The sequence below is a fragment of the Scomber japonicus genome, chromosome 18 (assembly GCF_027409825.1).
Source record: "Scomber japonicus isolate fScoJap1 chromosome 18, fScoJap1.pri, whole genome shotgun sequence".
In the NCBI taxonomy this organism is placed as follows: Eukaryota; Metazoa; Chordata; class Actinopteri; order Scombriformes; family Scombridae; genus Scomber; species Scomber japonicus.
The window spans coordinates 20,340,147-20,365,773 of record NC_070595.1 but is presented as its reverse complement, the minus strand read 5'-3'; positions in this window follow the sequence as shown (position 1 = coordinate 20,365,773).

Genomic DNA, 25,627 nt, shown 5'->3' with positions numbered 1-25,627 from the left:
TGCGATCCAGTATTATTGCTTCATGTTATCAACACTTCAGCTTCCAGTATATGTACTGATACATAGTAGATGCTCATCTCAGAGGTAAATACTTTGATTTCATGAATACAAATGGTTGTTCACAATAGGCAGGGTAAGAATTCAATCTATATCAATCTGATTCAGCGACTATCCCAGGCCCTTAAAAGAGAATGAAGGGATCCACCGTCAGCCTACAGATATGAGCTCAGTGTTTGGTTAGAGCAAAGAGGGAAGGTTATAATAAACCGCCTGTGTGTTTTGCAGTTGGCCAATAGCTGCTGAGCTCTCAGGTATGCTGCGAGATTGACCATGTTTAAGGAGGCAGGCCGAGCAGCGTCAGGGTCAGAGGATGTCCCAGGTAGTAGATCAACCTCAGACCAGCCAAGGAGCTCTTTAATGTTCAGGAACTAGTGGAAGGTGAGAAAAGCTTAGAGGAGGCTTTCTCATGAACCTGACTGACCTGGGGGAGAGGCTGTGCAGGGGAGGCCCGGGGCTTCGAGTGGAAAATAGACAGCTGATGTTTGGTAGCAGGTGGGGTGCCGCTCTGTCCACAGGTGCTGCACAGATGCCTCTGAAAGCAGAGCAAGCACCAGTTATCCAGGGACACTGGGACACGCTGGAGTCTCCTGATTCAGTCTCACCCACAGCCCTCGCATCTGCTCAGCTATTCTCTTGGAGTAATTAAACATGGCAGTGCATGGGCACATGATGGATGCTGGGAAATAGGGGCTGAAATTTGACTTTCCTTTCTTTTAGGGTTCAATGGCATCAAATTAAGTGAAATTCTTGTGTTATTCTGAACGTACAAGTGAGGTCAGGACCTGTTTTTGTCTTCCGAGGAGAATTTTTAAGATGTTCAATATTTCAAGGCCATAATGTGGAGTAAATGTAATGTATGTGGAAATGCTGTCCAATTGGTGTCATAATTGCTATTTGGAGGATTCATAATTACAGAGTGCAGCCATCAGATAAAGGAGTGCAGATAAAGGAGTTGGGCTGGTAATGGAAATCTGTTTGGAGAGGAATAGTTTCTAATAAGTAATTTTGCCTAATAAACTATAACCGATTTAATCTCCACCTTATCAGGCCAAGATTTCACCACTTTCCTTTTTAATTGGCTATTTTGTAATCCCGATTCCCAACAGAGCGGATGGTCTGTCTCCCTCTCCTGAGAGTTAGCATGAAATCAGTTTGAAACACTGTGTCAATCTCATTCTGAAGTGGCCATCTGGCCAGTGTACAGAAACTGGGGATGGCATGCTGAACCATGGGGTCTCTGTGAGGCAATCATCAGCAGATTTACACAATGTGTTAATGCAAATTTAATAGAGACTTCCTATCGGCCACTTTAATCTTCCATGTGTTCTCAGTGTCAGGCTGGCTTAAACCTACATTTCAACAGGAAACCACAGTCATCTGCCACAGACAACAAATTCAGCTGTTGCCATTTTAGGTTCATGTTCCCTTTTCTTTGTTTACATGTATTTTTCCTGTATTTAATAATGAGTGAGGAGTAGCAGTGACATTTAGCAACATTTCAGCTGATAAAGGTAATACCAAAACAGCTTAGTCATTGTAGTTACTTATTATAGTCCAACAACACAAATTCTAACAACTGTTGGTATTGTATTTAATGTGTTGTAATTAATTACTGTAAACAATGGTTCCACTTCATATTTTAATTGATTTGATGGATGTAGGTGCATTGATTTGAATGCTTGGCTTATGACTGACATATGTTTCCATCCACACCAACATTAGACTCTGTTACTTTTAAAATAGAGATAAGAGAGGCAGACATGGGTGATACTTTATTTAGTGCTAATTGTAGAGTCACAGTGTGCACTGGCATAGTCCCGAAAGTCTTGCATAAGTACAGACTTGTACATCAGGCAGTACAGCAAAAGTCAAATAAGCATCAGCCAGCTGCAAAATGGTGCAATGATAATCCATTTAGGAAGTCACTTGCTGATTTCACAGTACAATTGTTGTGCCCAAGATGCCAGACAAATAAATATTTTGTTATTTTAGTTAGATCTACATTATACCCCAGAAACTGCCATTAATGTATCTTCAAGCCTGAATATGTTTAATCTGTTTCAAAATTCTTAATAATTTATATTTTGTAGGCTGTAATTGCATCCAAAGCACAACGCAAAAGTTGCACTGGAGTTCTGCAGTGAGCTCACTGGGCAAAACGTCAATTCCCTCTATTCATTAAACTGGAATATATCATGCAGGGCCACAGCTAGGAATTGTGGGATCCTTCAAAGATTATTGTTCTGGGCCTTGGTTAATTAATTCACCACACCCTGCTAAGATTTTTATGGCACCTCTCCAGCTGTGGGCCCCTAATATTATCCCCACCTTTCACCTTACTACATAACTGCATTGGAGTTCACCCAGCTATGATCTTTCATATCAATTAGGGAAATACTGTGTGTTTTGAGAACTTATAGAAATGCCAAAACATTAAAAAAAAACATAGCTGAAGAATTTCATCTACTAAGTATAGTATGTGCTTCTGTTTCTCTGCAAACTTGGCATTCAGACCACCACAAATACTAAAGTCATATTAGGTCTCAGGAGCTGTTTTGATTATCTAATTATGTTCTGCCCTCTTCTGAATAGTTGCAAAGCTCTACTTGACAGAAAACACGATTCATTGTGCCAGAGATTTAAGATTGTGTAACATGAGGATGGAAAACATAGCAGTGAAATTCAGTTCCAGCCTAGCATCACGAACTTAAACATCTCTTCAACAGAGAACAAAGAACTTCCATAAAGCCTGAGGGTTGCTCAATGAATGGGGCCGAAGCTTTATTGTAATAGTCCCCCTTTTTTTTTCCAAAGCTGGAATATGTAGTCTGATCACCAGAAAATCATACTGGCTGCTCTCTCAGTGACCTTTTTGCATTTTTTTCCACCCCATTCACTATGGAGGGGCACATCAGTGTGACATCACAGATTACAGGGCGTGGAAAATCCCCTCTTGTTTCACGTTATTGCAGAAATTACGGATTCTGTTCCTTGACACAGTGTAGCAATAGCACATTTCGAAGCTGAATAGTGAAGTGTTTGAAACAGAGACACAGCCGGCAGAATAATCTGGACCAGTTCAACTTCCTCTTTGTTTCCTTGTTTTACTTCAATTTATTTTTTCTAAATTCAAATGCCCTCTACTTTCAAGGAACCAGGAACATTTCTCACTGTATATTTATATGGCTTCTATAGCCAGTAAACATGGAGAGCAAGTACATGAATAACACCCAAAACATGCCTGAGATTTTTGCTTTTTTCACTACATATGAATCAGTTGCCAGGAAACAGTTCTGCCTATTTATGCTTTCCAAAAAAAACCTGCTTTCTATCAACTGGCAAAGAGTCTTGTACGAGAACAAAAGTTTGTTTTTTGTTTTTCTCGGCATGTTCTCCACTTGAAAATGGATGTTGATCAGAAGAGGTCCCTTTTGTAACATGGATAACATTTTTTGTAACTTAAAAAAACATCTATAGAAAAAAACGCTGTAAATATAAACTTCCTCATTTTTACTTACTTTTTTACTTTTACTTGTTTTCAGTGTTTAAAAATACTGAGAAAAGCATTCTCTCCTTTTTTTTGTCTACAGTTAATTTCTTTAATTTTCTTTCATTTAAAAGTGCAACATGGCTGTGTATTTTGCTCATTGTACGTTAAGGGAAGATGAGCTGTAGGATAACACTCCAATTTTGTGCTTTGGTTCACAGACAGTAAATAGACATTGTCTTGCCAAGTCCCTCTTTGTATTATTTGCTTTGCCCCTGTCAGGTCCTTTGTTGTTCCATAATGCGGCTCCACAATGCTACTACACCAGTCACATACGCATCACTTGTCTCCAGTGGGAGTATTGTTATGTAAATGCATATTAATGAACCTCCCTGTGAACAAGTGCACTGCCACTGGTGTTGGAGATGTATGAAGGCAACAGAGGACACTGGTCTCCCTGCAGTATTCTTGATATACATGAAGCAAAACATTCAAACTTACTCTGACAATGGAATGGGCAGTAAGTGCCGGTCATAGTTCCTTGTATTCTACATCAACTGGGTCACACAGGTCACAAGCATCACAGGAGTAGGAGAAAGACATCCAATCAGAAACAGGGACTTCAGCATCAAGACAGATACTGCGGGACATCAGAGAGTCCTGCATACCTCTGTTTGAAACTGAGATACATAAAAGAAACTATGATGACAATATTTATTCCAATCAGTTGAATTATTGCACAAGCTTTTCTTTTTTTTTAGTTTCAAGACTGAAAACATTTTGAATTTCATTTTGTTTTTACTTGTTGGACCTCTTAGATTTTAGGCGCTCTCGAATAGTCTTGGTCATGCTGAATTGTGAAGTAATTAAAACAGTCAGACGCACGCAGAATGGTTTTTAAGAAAATGACATTGTCATATCTGCATAAGACAGGGGACTGAATTTGTATGAATGGCTAAGAACAGGTAAATAAAAACCTTTGATTTCATTTCAGCTTGAGTGTTTCTTAACAAAAGAGACATGGCTACAGAAAGAAAATGGATATCAAAATGGAAATTTCCCTGGCTGTTTAATTGGATGGCCACTTTTACTTAACTTATCTTTGCAGCCCAACTCATTCAATGGAAGTGAGCATTTCCAATTAGAGGAAATAACTTCTCGGTTTTAAAAGCTTTGCTTTCACTGTGGTATTTGGTTGTGATGGCATGTACCAGTGTAAACAAATGAGACACTCAGTGATGTCCTCTTGTAACCCTGCTTGTGTCTGTCAAATGTGCTTGTAAACATACACATACAGTACTAATATTGCTTTCTCTAGTTTATAAGACACATGTTTGATAACATAAAACACTTATTTATAGCTCAGAAAATCCTCATTCATCCTGGCACAAACAACCACCCTAGAGATCACCTCTAAGTAAGTCAATATGACATGAATCATGATGAACGACATTTTAAATGGCACACCGTTACAATCTTAATAATACTGCAAGCTGAGTTAAGAACAAATGATTTCATCCCGTATAGCCTCAGAATAATGGAAAAGGTTCCTACATTATTGCCCATTTTTTCCTGGAAGCTATAGAGACTGACATTAATCCCAACTGTCTGTAAAATTGAAGCAATAAAAACCACAAGCAGTGGCATCAAATTTCACCATAGCGATGTTCCTCAAAAATATAGATCCACAGACAAACAATGATAAACTTGATTGTTTCAGTAAAAAATTCCTGGACTCTCTGCATTCCCTTTGTTGTACATGAGAGAGACATTACACCAATGGTGGAATATGACCTCGTTTGCTGCAAAGAGGAAATTTAATTAACAGAGCAAACAGCGTCTGCCAATATGCCTCCGTAGAGACTGCCGAGGATAAGAAATACCTTTCACAAGAACCTGCAATACTGTCTTAAGACTGGACTAACAGTTGGACACATAGCGCAAACCCTCTGTGAGGCTCTTAATTCACAGCTTTAAAATAACCATTAATCGAGATCAGTGAAGGGATATGCTGGACATACTATCGCCAATGCATTAAAGATCATAAGGTCAAGCTCATGAAAGCTGCATGAGTGGAGTTTGAAGACAATAGTGTGCTTCTTTGTTTCAGCGGCACAGTCAAAATTATTCTATCATCTCTAACATCGTCAGCGTTTTGTTTTTAAACTTGTAAAATTGCTCACTTGACTTTGTCGCTGTTCTTCTTTGCTAGCCTTATCGTGCCAAAATAAACTGAAAATCCTCAGAGGAGCTGTGTGTGTTTTTAAATCCAATATGGTCCATCCCATAGCCAAACTCGCTTTACTACACATAGTAATGATAGCTAGATTCCTACTACACACCCCCTTCAGGAGATACACTATGTGGACATGTATACACATACTGTATAGACCAGCAGGGGACCAAATTGATGCGAACGGGTAAATAAAATGGCAATATCAATTCAGCGTCAGTGTTTCTAAAAAAGGTTCAATCCATGATCCAAATATACACACAATGGCATCTTCACCACTTGAATACAAAAAACAGCACTCAAACTGATCGGCAGGTGTTTTGTCTCAGGTATAAACGCAAAAAACAACTTTCCTCCTGGCTAATTGGATGGTCACTTTTTCTTAACGACTGTCTCCAGCACATTTACGTAATGTGAACATATACAGTGAGGTGCAGATACAGTATGGAATAAAGAGGTTTGATTAAATTAACGCATCAGCTTTGAGCTTTGCTAATGACTATAGGTGCTGTCTTGACCTTTTCCTGCCTTTACAATGTGCTAACATTTCACAACTTGTGTGAAAACAACACACACCTTCACATGGCAAGCTGCAATAGCAATGGTGCTCTATTACCCATGTAGCCCATTCATGGTTATGATTATTATTCCTCTTTGTGCTCTGCCTGAGACTTAAAACACTTCCAGAGAAGACTAGCTTGATGGTTGAGTGAACTGATTTGTTTGCCCAGGGAATTGTTCATGTGCTATCAAGACCTAATAAAATACACACGGACCCCCCGACTGCCTGGACAGGGGGGCCACATCATCTGCTGTCAGACAAACAAACAAACAAAAAAAAAAGAAAATAAAACAATAAAGAGTCCCACTAAATGTCACTGCATCTGTGTCTTTTCTCATTTTTAATCTTTAACGCAGAAGCATAATTGGTTTCTGCGATATCAAATTCATAGCTAAAGTGAGCAGCATCCAAACTTCAGTAAACAATTTTAAGCCTAATTTGGTATGAGACATGACTGGCCCAGTGGCAGTGTTGCAACTCCAATTATGATAAGGATTAAGCACATGCAATCAACAGATAGAACAAGATAATGTGCAGAGATACATTTGGCAAGCAAGCAATTAATTGGAGAAGCATGACACCCTGCCTGCAAAAGATGAGGCAGAAGATGATGTTTCAACACTTCAAAATTATTAATGGCAAAGACTACTGATTCCTCCCTCCCCCCCCGTTCCTGTGAATCGGCCGCGGCCGTCACAAGGAAAGGCTGTCGGATGATTTGGAGGAGCCAGACGGAGCTGTCAAGGGTGTCCACTGCGTTTTGGTGGCCGCTGTCTGTAACTGCTGTCTGTGCTTAGTGAACCCAGGAGGCAGAAAATGACCGAGTTCACAAGTTGATTAATGAGTGCGATGCCACCAGTTGTCAAAATCTGACACTGATTGTGAGGCTTCAAGCTTCTTCTTTTTTTTCTTAAATGGTGGGAAAAAAATAAAATACTATATCATTTGATGAATCAATTTTGTGCTGAAAATTAATTATGATTCATTGAAGACTGGTCATGAACACACATTTGAGGGAATGTAAGTGCTGCTGCATAGACTCAAAAAGCAAATAAAACAGATTAGGAGGGTTTGCAGAATTGGCTGATACGAGGAGGACGTCGCACTCTGATCTTGACAGGCTGACATGGCTTGTTGAGAAAATATAATGACAGTTCTAGTTTTCACTTGTACAGGAGAAATGGCTTCAGAGATGTAGTAGCGATGATAACATATGTTAAATCTGTTTGGCTGCTGACTGTCCAACTGTTAGCAGAGATGATGAGATTAATTAGGAGTGGGATGGCTACTGAGGGAGAGATGAAGCTGTCATTATACAGTAGGTGTTGAGTAATGATGACTGCCTTTTCTTTATCCTCGGCGAGACCGTCTCCGCCGCGCTTTTAACACTGACCCAATTAATACCCCAGGTAAACAGGCTCCTGCTGCGGTCACGGGCTTATTCCTCCTGAGATTACCAGTGAAATGAAGCTGTACATTTTATCTGTGCATCATGGTTGGAAAGTCAACTTGACAGAACACGGGGCACTTGATAAACAGTCTATCTAGGGCACATACTGTATAGCAGGTCTCTCGGGGGGGAGGTAGACAAAACCCAAGACATTACAGAGAAACCCAAAGCAAATTATCCTGACATGGATGAAACAATAGCAAATTGGACAAATGATATAATTTGAGTCATATAGGCCCCAGCAGAGTCTGGTTGTTTCTTGCACTCTGAGGGATTTGGAAACAAGTATAGTGTTTGATGGTAAAGGTCAGGAAACAAAGGTGGCTCCCTGCATGGTTTCCATAGTAGTGAAATACAACCTGCACCAAATGTATTCATTATTTTCTTCCTGTTTAGTGATGTGCCTCATATGAGAGGAATACTGCTTTCATTATTCAGGAGTGTTTCCTTTGGTCTTTGCTCAAAATACAAAAGAGATTTGAGGGATTGTCTGAAGGTGCCAACCACAGAGGCAGCGCTGTCTCATTTTCTACACACATATAAATCATTTTTGAATATTTCTGACACAGAGCACTTCTCCTCACCAATATTACCCACACTGCTACTTGATAGCTGCACTGTCATACCGCTTCAGGAGATACAAACAGATATAGCATGCTTAAAAAAAAAATCAATTTATAATACACCTTCTTATTCTAAACACGTTACTTCTCCACTTGTGCTGCTAATTAGACTTGATTAACCACGAGGGAATGGAGTGATGTAAATATGACTTTCCACTTAAAAATCAATTATGTTTTTTTTTTAAATGTCAGAGAACAAATGTGTTATAAAGTTCAGAGGGACAAAAGGTCTCTATGGAATTTAAAATTCCTCAACTGGTGTATGGATGTCTCCTTGGCCAGGATGTGGTAGGTTGGGGAAATCTTAGTCTAGACTGAGTGTGCACTTTTCAGCAGGAGGGAGCCACGGTAAGTCATTAATCACCCACCACTGACACTGAAAACCTTCTGCCCCTCATAAGGGCAAAATAACCTCTAACAATGAGAGGAACTAAGTGGCCAGAGACAATGGGATATTGCGTGGTAGTTTATGTTCCTCTCATAAGCAGCCCAGCCAGCCTCAGAAGATGGAGCTGCCATTCGATGCAGCTCCCTGACTGTATACAGCAGCGGGGAGGGACATTACATGGTCGGCCTCAGTGAAGCGGCCTACAGATTCAAAGTGCATAGTGGAACGTACACTGTTTCTCACAATGAAACAGACCCTCTGTAGCATCATTACATCCACATTTGAGGCTGAACTCTAGAAAACAAGATATTGCGACAAGAAAACTGCCATGTTTAATGGCACGAAAAGCATTAAAATATTCTTCAGCTTCAACTGAGGTCATTAGACACCATTCACCACCGCAAACATGACACCAGTCTTGTTTTGTTTTTTCTTTTAGTTTTTATATTGCCACTATCAAAGATGAGAGGTAGAGTGGTTGAGGAAGTATTGCGATCCCTTACTGAAGTAAGACTATCAAAACCATCACTGTAAAAACTGTGTGAAAGTGAAAAGTGCTTTGAAAATGCACATATTTTTGTTCAAATGTACTTAAATTAAAAGTACTCAATGCAGAATAATGTCTGCTGTAAGGTTGACACTAATATGTAGCACAATATCTCTAAAATAAATGTGGTGGAGAAAAAGTACAACATTTGGAGTTTAAGTGGGAGTAACATTTTGGAAAATGCGCTTATTAGTTTTCTTGCTGAGAGTTAGATGAGCAGATTGATACCACTCTCATGTCTGTACACTAAATATGAAGCTACAGTCAGCAGCATGTTAGCTTAGCACAAAGACCAATGAACAGTGAGCCTGGCTCTGTTTGACGTTAATTCTCCAGTACCTCTAAAGTTGATGTTTTCTATATGACATGTTGAGTCTCATTTGTGTGATTCATACAAAAAAACTGAAGTATAAAAAAATATATAGTTCAAAGCTACAAAAAGCCAAACTCCCTGGCTCCAACTGACTTCAAAAAGCAACAATTTCTCTCTAGAAATAGAAAGTCAATCATTTTTTTCAACAAGTCATTATGATCTCAATCACCAACTTTGGGCCCTCTAATAAGTGCACTGGTGGTCAGTTTGGAAATTAGTGTTTCATTATTAAAACTCTTGTGCTTCAGTTTTCAACCCTGGCTCCTATAAAAAGTCTATAATAAAATGTGTAGCCCAAATTAATACACTCAGACCCTTATGGACAAATATGTTCCCATTCCGACTGTAATTTTTGATTCCACTGCCATATTATATCTGGCTTTCAATGAAGAGATATGACTTCAAACTATTTTCTACCAGACAGACATGTTTTGATGTTATTTTAAAGGACAGTTATAGGAAGGGAATATTTTAGTCTTCTAAGTGTTTATATAAGGGGGAAAAATGTGTGATATATATATCGACCAACAATCTTATATAGCTACACACAAGCTACACACAATACATAAAACTTACATTTTTTTGCAATGTGGTTATCAAACCCTTGTGATAAAGATATGTAATGCAGGCATACATTTTTACAGTTTAACTATTTAATCATCATTATAAATTCCTATAAATAAAACGCATACAACGACAAAAAAACAAACATATATATTAAAACTTAAATTAAGAAAAATGATCAAATATACAAATGTTGCCTATTGCACAACATAAAGGCTATGCCAATACCAATATATCTGTGATAGGCCAATAAAGGTGATAATATCAGCTGACCCATATATAGGTCTGGCTCTAGTTCCATTTGTAAGATTTATGGAGCAATTTACATGTATTAACTAATATTTTATTACTAATAAGTGAATGGTTGGAACAGATTTTTTTTAAATTAAACTTTCCCCAGTTTGTTTAGTGATTTCTGTATGAAGTATTTGCCATGAATATCCTGAATAATGTCAACAAGCCACCAGTGACCACCACAATAAAAAACAACTGTGCTATCCAAGGAGAAAACCCCTGCAGAAATGAGCTCTGCAGCTTGTGAGAAAGCTAGCTGGCTCCATAAACCACCACACAGTTCACAACAAAACACACCACAAGGACAAGACGCCATCTCCTGAGCACACACACACACAGCTAAAACATTATTTCCTCAACAAATGAGCAGAAAACAAGCTACATAGCGAGCTTACCTCTTTTGCTTTTGGTAGTCTAAAGGTGGTGTTAGGGGTGCTTATTTAAAAAAGTTGGGGGTTTGCAGGTTAGGGACTTCTACTGTGAAGCAGGATTTGGGGTTAGCAAAGGAAGTTCACTTGTTGCCCCGGTGTACGTCGCCACAGCAACTTAAACTGATTAGCTGACTTTCTCCAGGTGCGCTTCAACCTGCCAACGCCCCCACCACTGACCAATCAGATCACTGAGGGGGCGGGAGTAATAAACTATATGAGATCCCAACACGGACAGAAGTTCTGAATTAACAACAAATGACAAGTAAAAAAGGATCAGTTATATAAGATTTCTGTTTACACTCTGGTTTTTAAAACAGAGCTTCTAACAACTTTTATCTGTATTTTATGTTATACTGTGATTCCACCACCGCAGCTCAAAATAACATGACAACTGTGTGATGATAACTAAAAAATAAAAACCAAAGATTGTCTTTTATGAGAAATATAATCCACACAGTTAATTGACTACCGTGACATGACTTCATCATCCAACTACATAATAAAAATTACTCACTCTATACTTAAGCCATAATAGTTCTTATATGTATTTTAAGCCTTACAATGAATGTGTGGATTTCTAGTGTCTCTACATTTTCTTATTCTGTTGTATCATTACAGGTTATAATATGAGTCATAATCAAACATCAACATTTCACTTTTTTGATTATGACTCATATTATGATCTCATATTATATGAAGTACGTCATTCATGGTCCTGTTGATGTCGCTCATTATAAACAACCCTGTCTCTTTCACATGAATGTGCTCGTAGCTGGATAGGAAAATCCAGAGTAGATTGCGATATCCTAGATATGTTGACTTTGCTTTGTAGTACATGCCCCAGGTATTTCAAAGGTCTTGGCTCCAAATAGAGGAGATGGCATCGACCATAAGCTGCAACTTTTGGCTTCAAACTGGCTCCAATGCAAATCAGTGGGTGACGTCACACCTCGCTACTACCATCACTCTATGGACTACACTAATAACTTCCTGTAACACAATGAATTAACATTTTTCACAATGCAGTACTTGTGTAAGTATACTTTGTTACATCTATCAGAAGTGGATGACACTTCATTTTTCATCATCACACCACCAGATGGTTAAAACATAGGCTATCTATTCGCATCATATTGTCAACAATTATAAGACACTGTCAAAGCATTTCATTCTCATCTGACAACCGAGGTGAATAATATTGGATTTTAACACTCACATATTTATCATTTTCTCTCACCAGTTAAGTCTGTATTAGTGAGCTCACACAGCTGTCACTGGAAAACAAAAGAGCCGAGTTTGTTCTGTTCCCTAAATTGTGTTGTCAGTATCATCATACTGCACCTCGCCAGTGAGAATAAACCGGGAGGAGAAAATGACAGATTTGAGAGAATGAGACACCAGGATGGTTTTCATGGAGGATGTTGTGCTACAGTGAAACAGAGAAAAGCTTATTTGATTATAAATCCTTAAACACACAGCTGTATCCATCCACAAGTCATTTCATCCGTTGCCTGCTAGAGAAACAGCATGTTATTTAAATATTTGGTCATGTTTAGAAGTAAAATGAGAGACTTATGAATTCTTAAACTTAGAAACACCCTTCTTTGCTATTGATTGTATTGAAACAGAGAAATGGGACCAGTTATAGCACACATTTGCATCCCAGATCTCATGAGGGCCTGAAGCTGATTGATTAATAGAGACAGAGCATGCCAAGCCATATCAGGGCCCCTTGCGCAGGTTAAGTGGTGCTAAGATTGTTTTATATAGTGTGTGATTAGAGGATGAGGCTGGAGAGTTTGATCTCTCAGACTTCTTGACCTCCTAATCACTGGGGGTCTTTCGATCCAACCTGCCCCTACAACTTCAATCAGACACACTCCTGTGAGTTTGAAACTGTCAGCAGGGTAAAGGAAAGACATTTTTGGAAATGAAATGTACATTTTCATATATAGGTTGTTATAGGAATAAATAGTTGGATCTGCATTTTGTTATTTACATTATATTATAAGTTGCAAGTTAACTGATTTAAAGCCAAAATAAACCTTGAGCCAGCTATCACAGCTACACCATGTAACAACTGGTTTTCAAGAGTTTGCTATGATATTGCACTGTGTGGACTTTTTTAGGACTCAAATAGCCTGTGATTGAACCTCAGACCATTTGAAGTCACCACATTTACATAAAAAAATAAATTGAAACTTAAAACACTATTTTAATTTAAACTTTAAACACTAAAGTCAAATTTGAACTCACCTTCACATTTTTTTTACTTATACATGCTCTTCAAATATATTTATCCACTTTTAAAGTTACTTTTAAACATTATTTAGCAATTTTTTGGAGTAAAAATAGCACTTTTCAAACAGTTGAAATGCTCTAAATCTCAGTAATGAATGTACACTATGTAAGCAATTAAGTTATTTAAAAAGAAATGTGTGAAACTGAAATCGTACTTTTAGCTGAAGCATGCTGGTAAAATAGTTTTTACATGGGATATTGGATTATAAAGATTTTTCTGTAATTTGCGTGGTGCAAAACTCTACGGAGTGCAACATAATTATCTACATCATCAAAAGCAATTATGGATGCATACATTGAATGCATGTCTACTTCCCATTGTCCCTTGCATATTTGTCCCTTGCACAGATAACACAACATTAACATCACAATGGAGGGGGAATAATGGAGTTGCCCAGCTGGGGTTAAAGGGACATGACAATGAGTGTGACAGGCCTCAGTCAGATGCTGGGCAAAAAAAAACAACAACTTTTCATCCTATTCAAATGTGGGCGTGTAGAGTCAATTGAATCACAGACATCATGGCTTCGGAGATCCTCCGCCATGCTAAACAAACACCCAATATTAACATGGATATGATGCCTAAAAGAAAACTTCAGCACTCAAATAATGTGTTTTTGCACCTCCAGACAGCCTTAAGTTTTATTTAAAAAAGAAAAAGCACCTAAAGATTGTAGCACAAAGTTATTTCTTTATTAGAGAAGAGCCTTTTTGATGACCCTTGTACCTTTGAATGCTGAATTATGATAATTTAATGTAATGTAATACACAAGAAAGAGAAGTTTTCAGCTTATATGTCTTAGTGTTTTTCTGTGAATAAACCACTAGAAAAAATACCAGTTATCTTGTTTTCCTCTGTTTTCTGTCCATTCCTGATTATACTCCACCAACCTTCACTTTGTATCCCAAGGTATATTAACATTTGTTTTACACCCCTACTGCATATATATATGACTGTAATAACATTTTATTGATGCTATGCAATGATATCCTTCCAAAACAACAACTTGGCTCCGTCTCTGGCTGTCAAAGTCAGTCTTCGTTCAAATGAATCTAATGCTTTGACCAGAACTACAAGTTTGCAATTGAATTAAAACATTTGTGGGAATACCCGCGAGTCTATGTTGGTCGACTCAAGAACAGATTTTGTGGTTAGAAGCAGACTTTACTTTCACTATTCGGGAAATGCACCACAGGTCAGTCAGACAAGCTCATTTGTCATTCAATATGAGAAACAGAAATTCTTTATAAGCCTGTTTGTTGTATTCTGCAAGAGACAATCCACAGTGCACAGACACACACAAACTGCAGTTATTTTTCCTGACGGGGACAGAACTATGTCAAACACAGCTTGCAAGTAAATTAAGAACATAATTCAATATTGTGATAACGGTAGGGGAACAGTAAATGTTTGCTATTAAATATTAGAATTATTTTTAAGCCTCTTGAGAGTCTCTGAAATTATTTTTCACTTGTTTTATCACAGGACCAAAATCCTCCATAGACCTTTAAAATAAAGCAGTCCCAAACTGACGTTATTCAGACAATTTGAAATATTCAGACATGCTCCACTGACTTCAACTCAAGTTTCTTATAATTTGTCATTAAAAAAACTCTGCATATGTCTCTTTCCTGAGTCTGCACAGATCAACAAGTGTAATGATAAAAAGAAAAGTGCATCAAAGTTGAGTAACTATTCATGTTTAGCAATGCTCAATATTTCAACTTGTCATTCAGAAGTTGGGATTTTTCAGACCGTAAAAAAGGAAAAAAGAAAAGCTCATGAAATGATGGATTGTCAAATGGTCAATTCATCCCCCGATCTAAAATCCTCATCCTCAATCAACAAGGAGTGATAAACGTCTCCAAATGCTTGATCCACATTATTATCACAGTCTACTGGAGTGACTCATTTTGGGCCTCTTTCCTGAGCTGCAGTCAGCACACCAGGCCTTCGTCTCCTCAGCTGAGACACTCTGAGAATCCCTGGCAGCTCATATATCAAGGGAGATCCTCACAGCAGTACTCCTCTTCCTTTTTCAATGCACAGGGTAAGTATTTTAATTAGTTGGCTAATTGTCTAAGTAATTGGAAGACAACTTAGCTCAAAGAGTAATCAATCTCTACAGGGCTGTGTTCTATCACATCAAAGGATCTGTAATTAACACTGCGAACCATGGGATGGTCTTTGACTGAGCTCGATAGCGTGGGGGCGTATGATCACAGATAACACAGAGGTGGAGGAGACGGATCTGGGAGGCCTCCAATGAGCATGGAGAGGTGTTATCATTTAGACACAACCAGACTCAGACCCAAACACTTTAAAGGCAGAGACAGACAGATACTCGTTTTCGCCGGCTGTGATGCAAGAGTTGCACTCTGTAAACAAAAGACAGATAAAGCCGCTGCTTATCAAATACTCTGAGTGTCTGTGCAGTTTGGCTAACAGTTTTTTATTAATTTAAACTCTGGAAATCAGTATTTTTATTGTCAATAAAAAAAAGATTTAATATGAATGTCTTACTGCAAAGCTTGGATGTTCATATGTGCATTCTCCCCCTAAATTTCCCAGAAGAATATCTGTTAGCTTGATTTTGACAACAGAATTGGCAATTCATTAAATGTTTTCATATACCAAGTATCAATTTCACTTTGCAGCAAAGCTCAAGCCAGGCATTAAAAAAATTATACATTTGGGATGAACAAGACTAATCATGTCTCAGATTCATCCATTTGAGGCCCCTTAATTTCCCCATTGTAGAAAACAAGACGTATAATGAACAATTATACATAAAGTCAATTTCAGTGTTGTGCAGAAGACTTAATTAAAATTACTAATGAAAAAAAAGACTGCTTACAGTGTGGAAGTTTACTCATCAATTTCAAAATGAGTAAATGCTTTGTCTTCATGGACTGTAATGGAAATGACCTAAATGGCAATACAATCCATTGTTTTGTTTACAAACAATCATTATGAATAGAATTACTCATCACCAACACATCTTTTTATATATTCTGACAAGAATTTGCTATAATTGGCCAAATTTGTGGAAGGAAACAGCAGCTAAACTTCAATACCATTACATTATTCCCGGGCAACATATCATATTATCAATTAACAAATGTATTCAAAATGCAGAAATGAATGTCATGCTTGTGGCAGCTGCCTAAAATGGATAATTATGATGAAACATCCTGAGGAGAGCATTCATTGGAAGACATGATATTCCCTGAAGTGGTCCCCTCCCCCTCCGGCCCAGTGCTCCCTGCCGCAAGGCACAATCCTCACTGTGGCACTGACAGATTGACAAATAAGGTTAATAAGTACTTTCCACCTCTCCTGAAGGCTAATCAAATATTAATCCTTGAGGTGTGGTCAGCAGAAAAGAAAAAAAAAACAACAACAAACAATTGGTAGAGGGGAATTGATCGAATTGATTCTCTCTCTTAATGCTCAGGGCTGGGGAAGGCGAAGAAGCAGAGGAAGAGGAGGTGTGGGTGTGGGGTTTTGGGTTGGAACTGTAGGAATTCATTTCAGGCTGAGAAAGGACAAATATTTGGATATAAGCGCTTAAAGCAATTTCAATTTTTAATCCATCTCCACATTCTGGTGACTCAGTGGGTGAAGTTTGTGCGCCACATGCTCACAGCTTTGCTTGGTGTGAATGTGGCTCATGACCCCCCCACCCACAGCCAGCCCTTCCCAGTCCCTCTAACCCCCCCCCCCCCCCCCCAAACAGAAAAACAATGGCTTATATGTCATTCCACATTGCGCAATATCAACCTTTCAACAGAAATGGCATGGAAACTGCCTTTAATTTAAAAACAAAGGGGAGACGCGAGTTTAGTCGGTTAAAACATGAAAATAAATATACGCATGAATATGATTTTTATAAATGCCACCTTGTGCACACAAGGCCAAGAATCAAAAATAGATCAAAAAATAGGACCCTTTAAAAAACATACTATTGGTGACAAATTTGAATTTTACACAAATCTCTTTCCCCCCTCCAACAGTTTTCACTAATCGGAAGCCCCGGGACATCTCGAGGCCTAGTGGCTAGTGGACCATGTGAGCAGAGCCACACACTCATGTACTGATAGGGCAAAATTGGATCCAGTGAGAATGCAAAGAAGCTTATCAACCAACACTTCCAGGCAGTGCTCTCTGCAAGAGCATATGTCAACATCATTTATTAGATGTGGCCAGGGACTAAATTATGTATGATCACAAAACGGAAAAAAAGGGAAAATAGGATCACACGCAGCAGGTGGATAGAATAATATTTGGAGAGAATATGAAATTATTAATAGAGGCCCTTAAGGGAGAATATTTGTTAACATTAACCGGTGACTCATTTGTAATGCTCTGAGTCTATAATTAATCATATTGGACATTTCAGGATCATATATAGAGTTAAGTGAATGTTGTATTTGCTTTCCTGTTCCTGAGAGAAGAAATTCATATTATTATTGTCACATATATCTTTATATTAATGTATACTGATACAACAGGAGTCAGTATCGAACACTTTCAAATTACACCCAGTAAATTATATTAAAAATAAATAAATAAACTTAGTGTGGAATTTAAAAACCTGTTAACTGTATTTCCTTCACTCTAGCCAAACATATACTAAGTAGCTTTAATATTGCCAGATGAGCAATCTCTCAAGCAAAATACTCTTCAGAGATACTATGTAATTGACTCCACATCTAACAGTATGGAACAAATCCCACTAGCAGAGGGAGTTGACAAATTGCATTAAAAACACTCAATTGGGCCAGGATTGGATAGAAGCTCATGTTCCTCCTTATCCCATTAAACATGAAACAGTTTAATCTCTAAAACTTGCTGACATACGGAGAAACGCTTAAGCATGCAGCTTGTATTTGATTTGTAGAAGAAAATCGAGGTACAACAACACGCCTCTGAACTACTGTACACCTCTGTGTGTGCGTAACACATGTAGACAAGAGCTGAATTTACACTTGTCTCAACATAGGAATGGCATTATTTTAATCAGCGTCAATTACAACATCGTTTAATGGCGCAGTAAACGGCAAAACCGTAGACATGCATGTCATTTGTTTCAGCCTCCTCAAAGTGGGCAGCATTAAAGGGAGTCAGACTGTCAAATCATCCAAGTTTCTTCTTCAATAGCTTACCCGATTTGAACATGTTCCGCTTCTTTTCATGACATGTAAACAGGTTTTGACATGGGTCTAGTTAAATGTGTAAGACATGCTGGAAAAAAAAGGAACGGGAAATGCCTGTGCAAAAAAACCCCAAACCTGTCAACACACAGTATACCTGCTTTAAATCTGTTCCCCATTTCAGGCAATCTGTGGGAACCAGGCCTGTGGAGTCTAATCCTGTTTTCATCCGCACCCCCCCCCCCCCCCTCCTCACCCTCAACACCCCCCTCATCTGTATCACACTTTCAATTCCACTTGCTGGTGCCTTTGTGTGATTTTCATTTGATCTCGCTTTTAAAATTCAAAATCTATTCAAGGTTTTTTTAGTTGGATTCACGCTGGTGCCGTGAAGCCTTATTTATGTTCTAGATTTGGAATTGCAAATCAAGACTGTGTGATTTAGGTGGGGAATGGAAGTCCAAAAATTCCCCGGCATCACCTTTTATGATTCTGTGGGTTTAAAATGTTAACAAGGGTGTTTTAGTAGGCTGATTTGTGCACTATCAGCCTGTGTCTGGCTGCATGTGTGCAGAAGACAATAATCATGTTAAACTTACTCTTTGAACACATAGAGAATATTTACTGACTCTGTGGTAGAGGAGTACTGTGGTGCTTTCAAGTCTGGGGTCTAGACATACCCTGGGTCTTTCTATAAAGCACACACTAATGTTGACTATGCACTGCTTTTGTGGTTTGTATATATGATTGCAATTATCTTTATTTGATTTATTTTTTTGTATCAGGACTCATTCCAGATCTGAAAACCATTAGAAGTAGAAAGTTAAAATGCAATAAAACTGTTTTTATTTCTTGTTTTCTGACCTGCTTGTTGATTGAGACATCACTAATTAGCTTTTTCTGTGACTTAATAAACTCGAAACACCATCCTTATGTTCTTCTATCTCAGAAATAGAAATAGGGAGTAAAAATACATTTTTCAATGTATTTTCTTTCTGAACTGTGACCAAAGTAGTCAACACTACTTTTTCAGCTTTGCCTAACTCTCTGTGGTCTCTGTGGTCACACTGTGTTATGCATGTTGGTTTTTTAGGTACACTTAATTATATATATTTTTCTAGTATGAAAGTAGAAAACATACATATAGCAGGCCAGTATTAGTATGCGGTTGGGAAACAGGACACTTATTAATCTTCTTTTTGATGGTTTTACCCAATATGCAGGTACACATTATGATGCAGCTCCTGAAACAATTGTGGTTGTTGGGTGCTGTTGTGCTCCTCAGCCTGCACACATACTTTATGCCTGATCATCAGTGTCTCCTAAGTCTCAACAAGATTTAGGATTTGCAGGACTGTGTGAGAACAATGAAACGAAAGCACCAAGATAACTATATATAAACACATGAATAATGAGATATCTTACGGAAAATGAGAAATAACCTTTTCATTGTACAACAGTCTTGAATTCTTTGATCAAAAGATCAATTTGTACCCTCACGGTTTTACTGCTACAGTGGGACAATGAGGTTTCAGGATACATTACAGAAGTATTAGCATCTAAGACAGCATGTGCTTTGGATGGATTTTTCCTCAGACCATTACAGTGATACCAATGGGGCAATATCAATATCGACCAAATTAATAACGTCCCCACTGTGAAAGAGTCTCAGGCTGTGCTGTACCAGGTATCTAGTCGGAGTCCATAAGAAATAGTACGAAAACAAACTTTGAATCTATATTGAATAAATTCCTATGAGCAATTTATGCAAAGAAAAGTAATATTGCTGCAGACTCTCATCCGCTCTGCAAATAAATGGTTACTTCTGCACTCAGATTTGACTTTAAAGATCACATCATAGAGAATCCACACATGGTCCATTCATATTCCTGATTCACGGACGTTAACATTCAAAAAAGGTACACTTGGTTGTTTTTTCAAATGTCACACCATAATAAACAACTGAATATTCCTTATGTGTGTGTCCCAGCTCAACAGTATGTACCGTAACTAAAGCATGAGCTTCGCTAACTTTATGTGAGCCTTTGATCATCACTCTTGAAGTCATATTTGTTTTGGAATAAAAAATAACTGATAATCATGTTATAGGAAAACAGAATATCTGCTTATCAGAGAACAGTATTGCCTACTTGATGCCCAGTGAGGGATTTAGGTGCGCATTATTAACAAGTCCCACTTCCTGTGATTATCTGACACAAGGTGCTGACAGACGCTCACTGTTGACATTTCTGTTGATACTGGCAGTGAAAAGGACAGCACTGGCAGAGACTTACAGTGCTTACAGGACTTACACACTTGTATTTTCTTCTTTTGTCGGTGTGCGTTGTAGGACTTAGCATATCATTGTCAGTTGAATGAGCTGTGGTACTGACCTGTCGTGACAGACCAGGATCATACATCAGGGCTGTTTTCTCTCTGTCATCACAGTTGTGTGGTCAGGCCTGACACCTGGAACAGCTGAAACATCACAAATGCAAAATGTAAAAAGCCCCATTGTAGCGCAGCATGACAAAAAGTATGTGTAATGGAAAGAGGGTCACAGTGTCGCTGTTTTTTCATGTTGCGGTCTGATCCTCACCTGATTGGTTTCTGTTAGAAGTTATTATTAGAATAACACAGACCCTACTTACCATAAAATAACAGGTGAGGTTAATGGCAAATGATTTGTTGCATTAAAACCACAATTTTTGCATCTCCCACACTTTTTTTTGGCCTAATGGATTTTATTTTACTGAATATTCTCTGAAAGCATACATAATTCTGTGTGAAAGCAAATCTATTTTTCATGAATACAAAGTAATATTAAAAGCACAACTTAAGAGACTATGAATTAATAATTTTGCATTACTGAACATGAAAAATGCACAATTAAGAACATTTTACCACACCTTCCTGTGTGGTGGCATAGTAGATGATATACTTCATTATATTAAACTCTGAAGCAGACTTGAGTTGTTTAGGCCTTGTTACACAGTCAGCGCTATGCTATGTTGAGTTCAGATAGTGCACATGGGTAATTTTGCAAACATTGGTATAATATGTAAATTACAAATTGTAAAGAATACACTTAGTAGGCAACAACAGATGCGTTTTACTTATCAGGAAAGTCAAATCTACATCAGCCGACATCACTAACATGCTGCTTATGAAAAACAGTGATACTTGATCTAGTGCGCCACTGTGACATCTCCAGAGGACAAATTCTGGAGTCCCATAAGAGCGTCAGCCTAATTAGACCTAATCACACCATAATACGTTTACACTGAAAGAGTATGGCTGGTGATAACAAATCCCGCAAAGACCAAAACCAACAATGTGTTAGTCAGTCTCTCAACACTTTCCAACTTACCTACATTATATGTGGCTCTCAGCTACAAGCCCATTTGTTTCTTCTGAGGATACAAATCTTTAAAAATGTGTCATGAATATATATATTCAGTCTTAAAAATAAAAAAGAAGCTAAATCATGTACTTAAATAGCTGGGCATTATCCTTTTAAACAACAGTTACCCAAACAGGAGTGACTAGACCATTTTCTATCAAAATAAACTACAGTGCCTATGTTCACTGTACCGAGAGGACATCTAACCCAGTGTAAAGGTTTTTGAAGAACAATGGATAATAAGCTAGGTAATAAGCTAAAGTATATCAGGCTTCACTTATTAGCAGGATCAATTCATTGTTTTCATGGGATTTGCTGACAATAAAGGAAGTATTACCAGAAATATCCTTTAATCTACAATTCACTTTCAATATGAATATCAAACTGTATATCAGTAAGCTTATGGCACACTTTTGGCTTCAATAGCTCACTACGATATTCAGAAAGTGCCAGCTGTCGGAGACTAACGGGTCAATTGATGATCATGGTTCTTGGTTGTATCAGAAGCCATGGGTGGATGTTAGGCACATCGCTTCTGCTACCAAAGCCTTTTATGTCCTTTGATGAAGCTGCTGTCTTAATCGTGCAGATTTGTGTATAAATGCTTGTACTATTGATGTATGCTTTTTAAAATACATACTTTAAATCCTGTGTATTACTGTATATATTCTGTCACCATGCCTCATAATGTACCTGAAGCACAGACAGTAATGGCTGTGGCACCGGCTTTTCCCATGACATTTGGAGGTTAATTTGCACTGGTTTCATGGTCATTTATCGATGGAGGGTTCAGAAATTAACATTCACCACGCTTTTTTATTGACAGAAGTGTTTAATAACCCATCAAATCAAACAGGATGGTCAGCCAGGAAGCGGTTTAGTATCAGAGAAAATATGCTCCATTCAAACGCACACGTTTTTTAGCATGCTATGTATTGTAAGGGATTTATGCCAGGAAAGCTTTGCGGTAAATATTCTGTAGGAAGTGATGCCATGATGTTAGGCTAATGTGTGTGGAGGGATTTGCAAGATGATGAACATGCATGAGCTGCTTTGATCCAGATGGACCTGGTCAGTGTAGTGGAGAAAGATGAGGGAAAGGAAAGGATTTGGTTTCTTGTTCTCACCACAGGTTTCCTTTAATTTTGACATATTTACAGCCTTGCTCAGTCTGTTATGTCTTTTTTTTCACCTATACAGCATGTTCTGCCCTGCATACTGCTACAAGATTTACAGTGTAGTGCTTCTCCTCACTTCCTTTCACATCCCTGTTCCACAACTTCTTCACAAGATGGAAAATGTTTACTTCTGTGGTTGAATGAAGGATGACTTTCTTTCTGAGTGGCTGCAGAGAAAGTATTGTAGGTTTTGGAACAACGTACCAAACATGTATCGCATTTGGAGGGCACTTATTCATCAAAGTGCTGGTAATAGCTGTAAAAGCTGAAGCAACTGATGTGCATTTTTTGTCTTGGAAATTAGTTCAAGCCCATAAAATACACTGCACATAATTTTTGTGATCTCCTTTATAATTCCCAGCTTCCTTCTCCACCCTTATCTTCCTCTAACCACTGTTGTGCTCGAATGTGTGTAATTTCACATCCACAGATTCACACGGCATGTCACCAACTCGGAGTGAAATATACTTATGTTCAAAGGAGTTCTAATGTGGAGTGATGGGTGGGCCTACAGTAGCCTCAGAGCCGTTGACACACAGCTGTCTTTGCTATAAATCTTGCAAATCCACTCAAAAAAAATTGAAAAAACCTCTCTCTCGAGACTTCTTTGAGTGGTAAATTGCTTCAGCTCTCAAAGTAAGCATAGTAAGAATCTTCCTGTATACACCACTATTGAGCAAAAATCATTTTAGCCCAGTGGAGAAAGTCAAAGCACAATTGCAGTTCTAATAATACAGAGAAATTATATGTGTGTGTGTGACCAAATGTAAATAAGTAAACAAATCTGACTTCTAACGTATAGTTACTGGACAAGGTTAATCCTGCAGGTTAATAAATACAATACATCCCTCTCTTAATAGCATGCATGGCCTTGTCAGAGTTCCTTTATCTACAAGCTTTGTCTGTGAGGTTATTATATAATTATATCATTGCATTTGTCATTTGCGTTCACCCTTGGGGTGAAGAACAAATTAAAGCACTGAGTATGTTAGCTTCATAAGCAGAATGTCTGCAACACAAACCACAACAAAAGTTCATATTTTCTGTGTAATGAATGTTACATTATTTATACTATGAATTATGGATGAACTTGTGCAGACCTGCGCAGCCCTGAATGGGATGACTTGTAATCAATCCTTGTCTGATGGACCTCTCCAACAAACAGTTATTAGTGGTTACTCTGACTCAAGTGTAACTGGTATTGAGAGTAATAATATGAGCTATTATTACCTGCACGCTAGGTATAAATTAGCCTTTTATTCACAGAAAAGTCATTGGCAGTAATTTGGGAATAAATATTAAGATATGTGATGGTTTAAAGATTGTAGAGATTAAGCAGTTCACTGATTTAGCGTCGTTGAAAGGCTTATTGAGGCAGATTGTTAATACTTTTCACAAAATACTAAAGAGAATGCACATTAAATGACAGCGTCCTTTGAATTAATACACTTTGTAGCTTCACAGGCAGTGGCATAAGCACTGAGCTGAGATAGGGAGGAAACATTATTCATGGTGTTTTTCATCCTAACTCTACTTTATTAGCTTATTTGATTCCCCATTCTCCTCATAGTTGATTCAATACATTTCCTATTTGCATAAAACTGTCCGGTAAGATTATCTTCACTTATTCGATCTATCCTAAGAGTCACCTTGTTCAGGATCTTATATGAATAATGAGATTTTAAATTGGAAGACACTCACACAGAGAATGAGGCATTTACAGTTAATTCATCTCATTGAGTTACATTGCTTAGAGGTATTGGAGGGTTTAGATTTTCATTCAAGCATCATATTTAACAGTGTCTGCTTCCCCCCACTTTACTGGCATTGATATTTAAATGGCCTGAGCCTGACAGATCCAATATTGCGACCCACTGTTGCTATTTTCCTGGGAGCAAATATTTTGTCAAAATCCGTATATTCAGAGAATGAGAAGGCAAAAAAGGGGGTGATCACATGGAGCCCCCTCACCTCTGTGGTTTACCCAAATATTTCAATAGGACCGAGCTCCTTTCTTCATTTGCCTATTTATAGAAACTGATATACATCGGAGTGATTTCACATCTCAAGAATTTGCCTTTAAAAATGACTTTTTTAAAAAGAAAAAAAAAATTACATACATTTGCACAATGGCATCAGACACTAATATTTCTGTCACACATGCACACACATTCACAGTGATTTGACAGAGAGAAAAAGACAGTGGGAAAGAAATGGGGGGAGGGGGTTAATTGGCTTTTTATGACTCCAATTAAATAACATTATGCATATACTGGCTTAACGGCTTATATGTGGCCTCCATTAACAATGTCCTCTTGATTGGTTCTTGGGCTTAAGGTCTCCTCCAACTCAGGCAGCTCTTGTCATAGTGTTTAAACCCATATGTGGAAAAAAGGCTTGTGACAGTAAGATATTTTATATGTGTGTGTGAATAATTTAAAGGGAAAACTACAAATCTTGAAAAGATCAGTGACCCTTTTCCTTACCAACATAACCTGCAACAAGACTGTATGAAACGTTATCTGTCTGAGATGACAATTGAATAAAATAAATCTCATCATTAAGGCCTCAGTGTG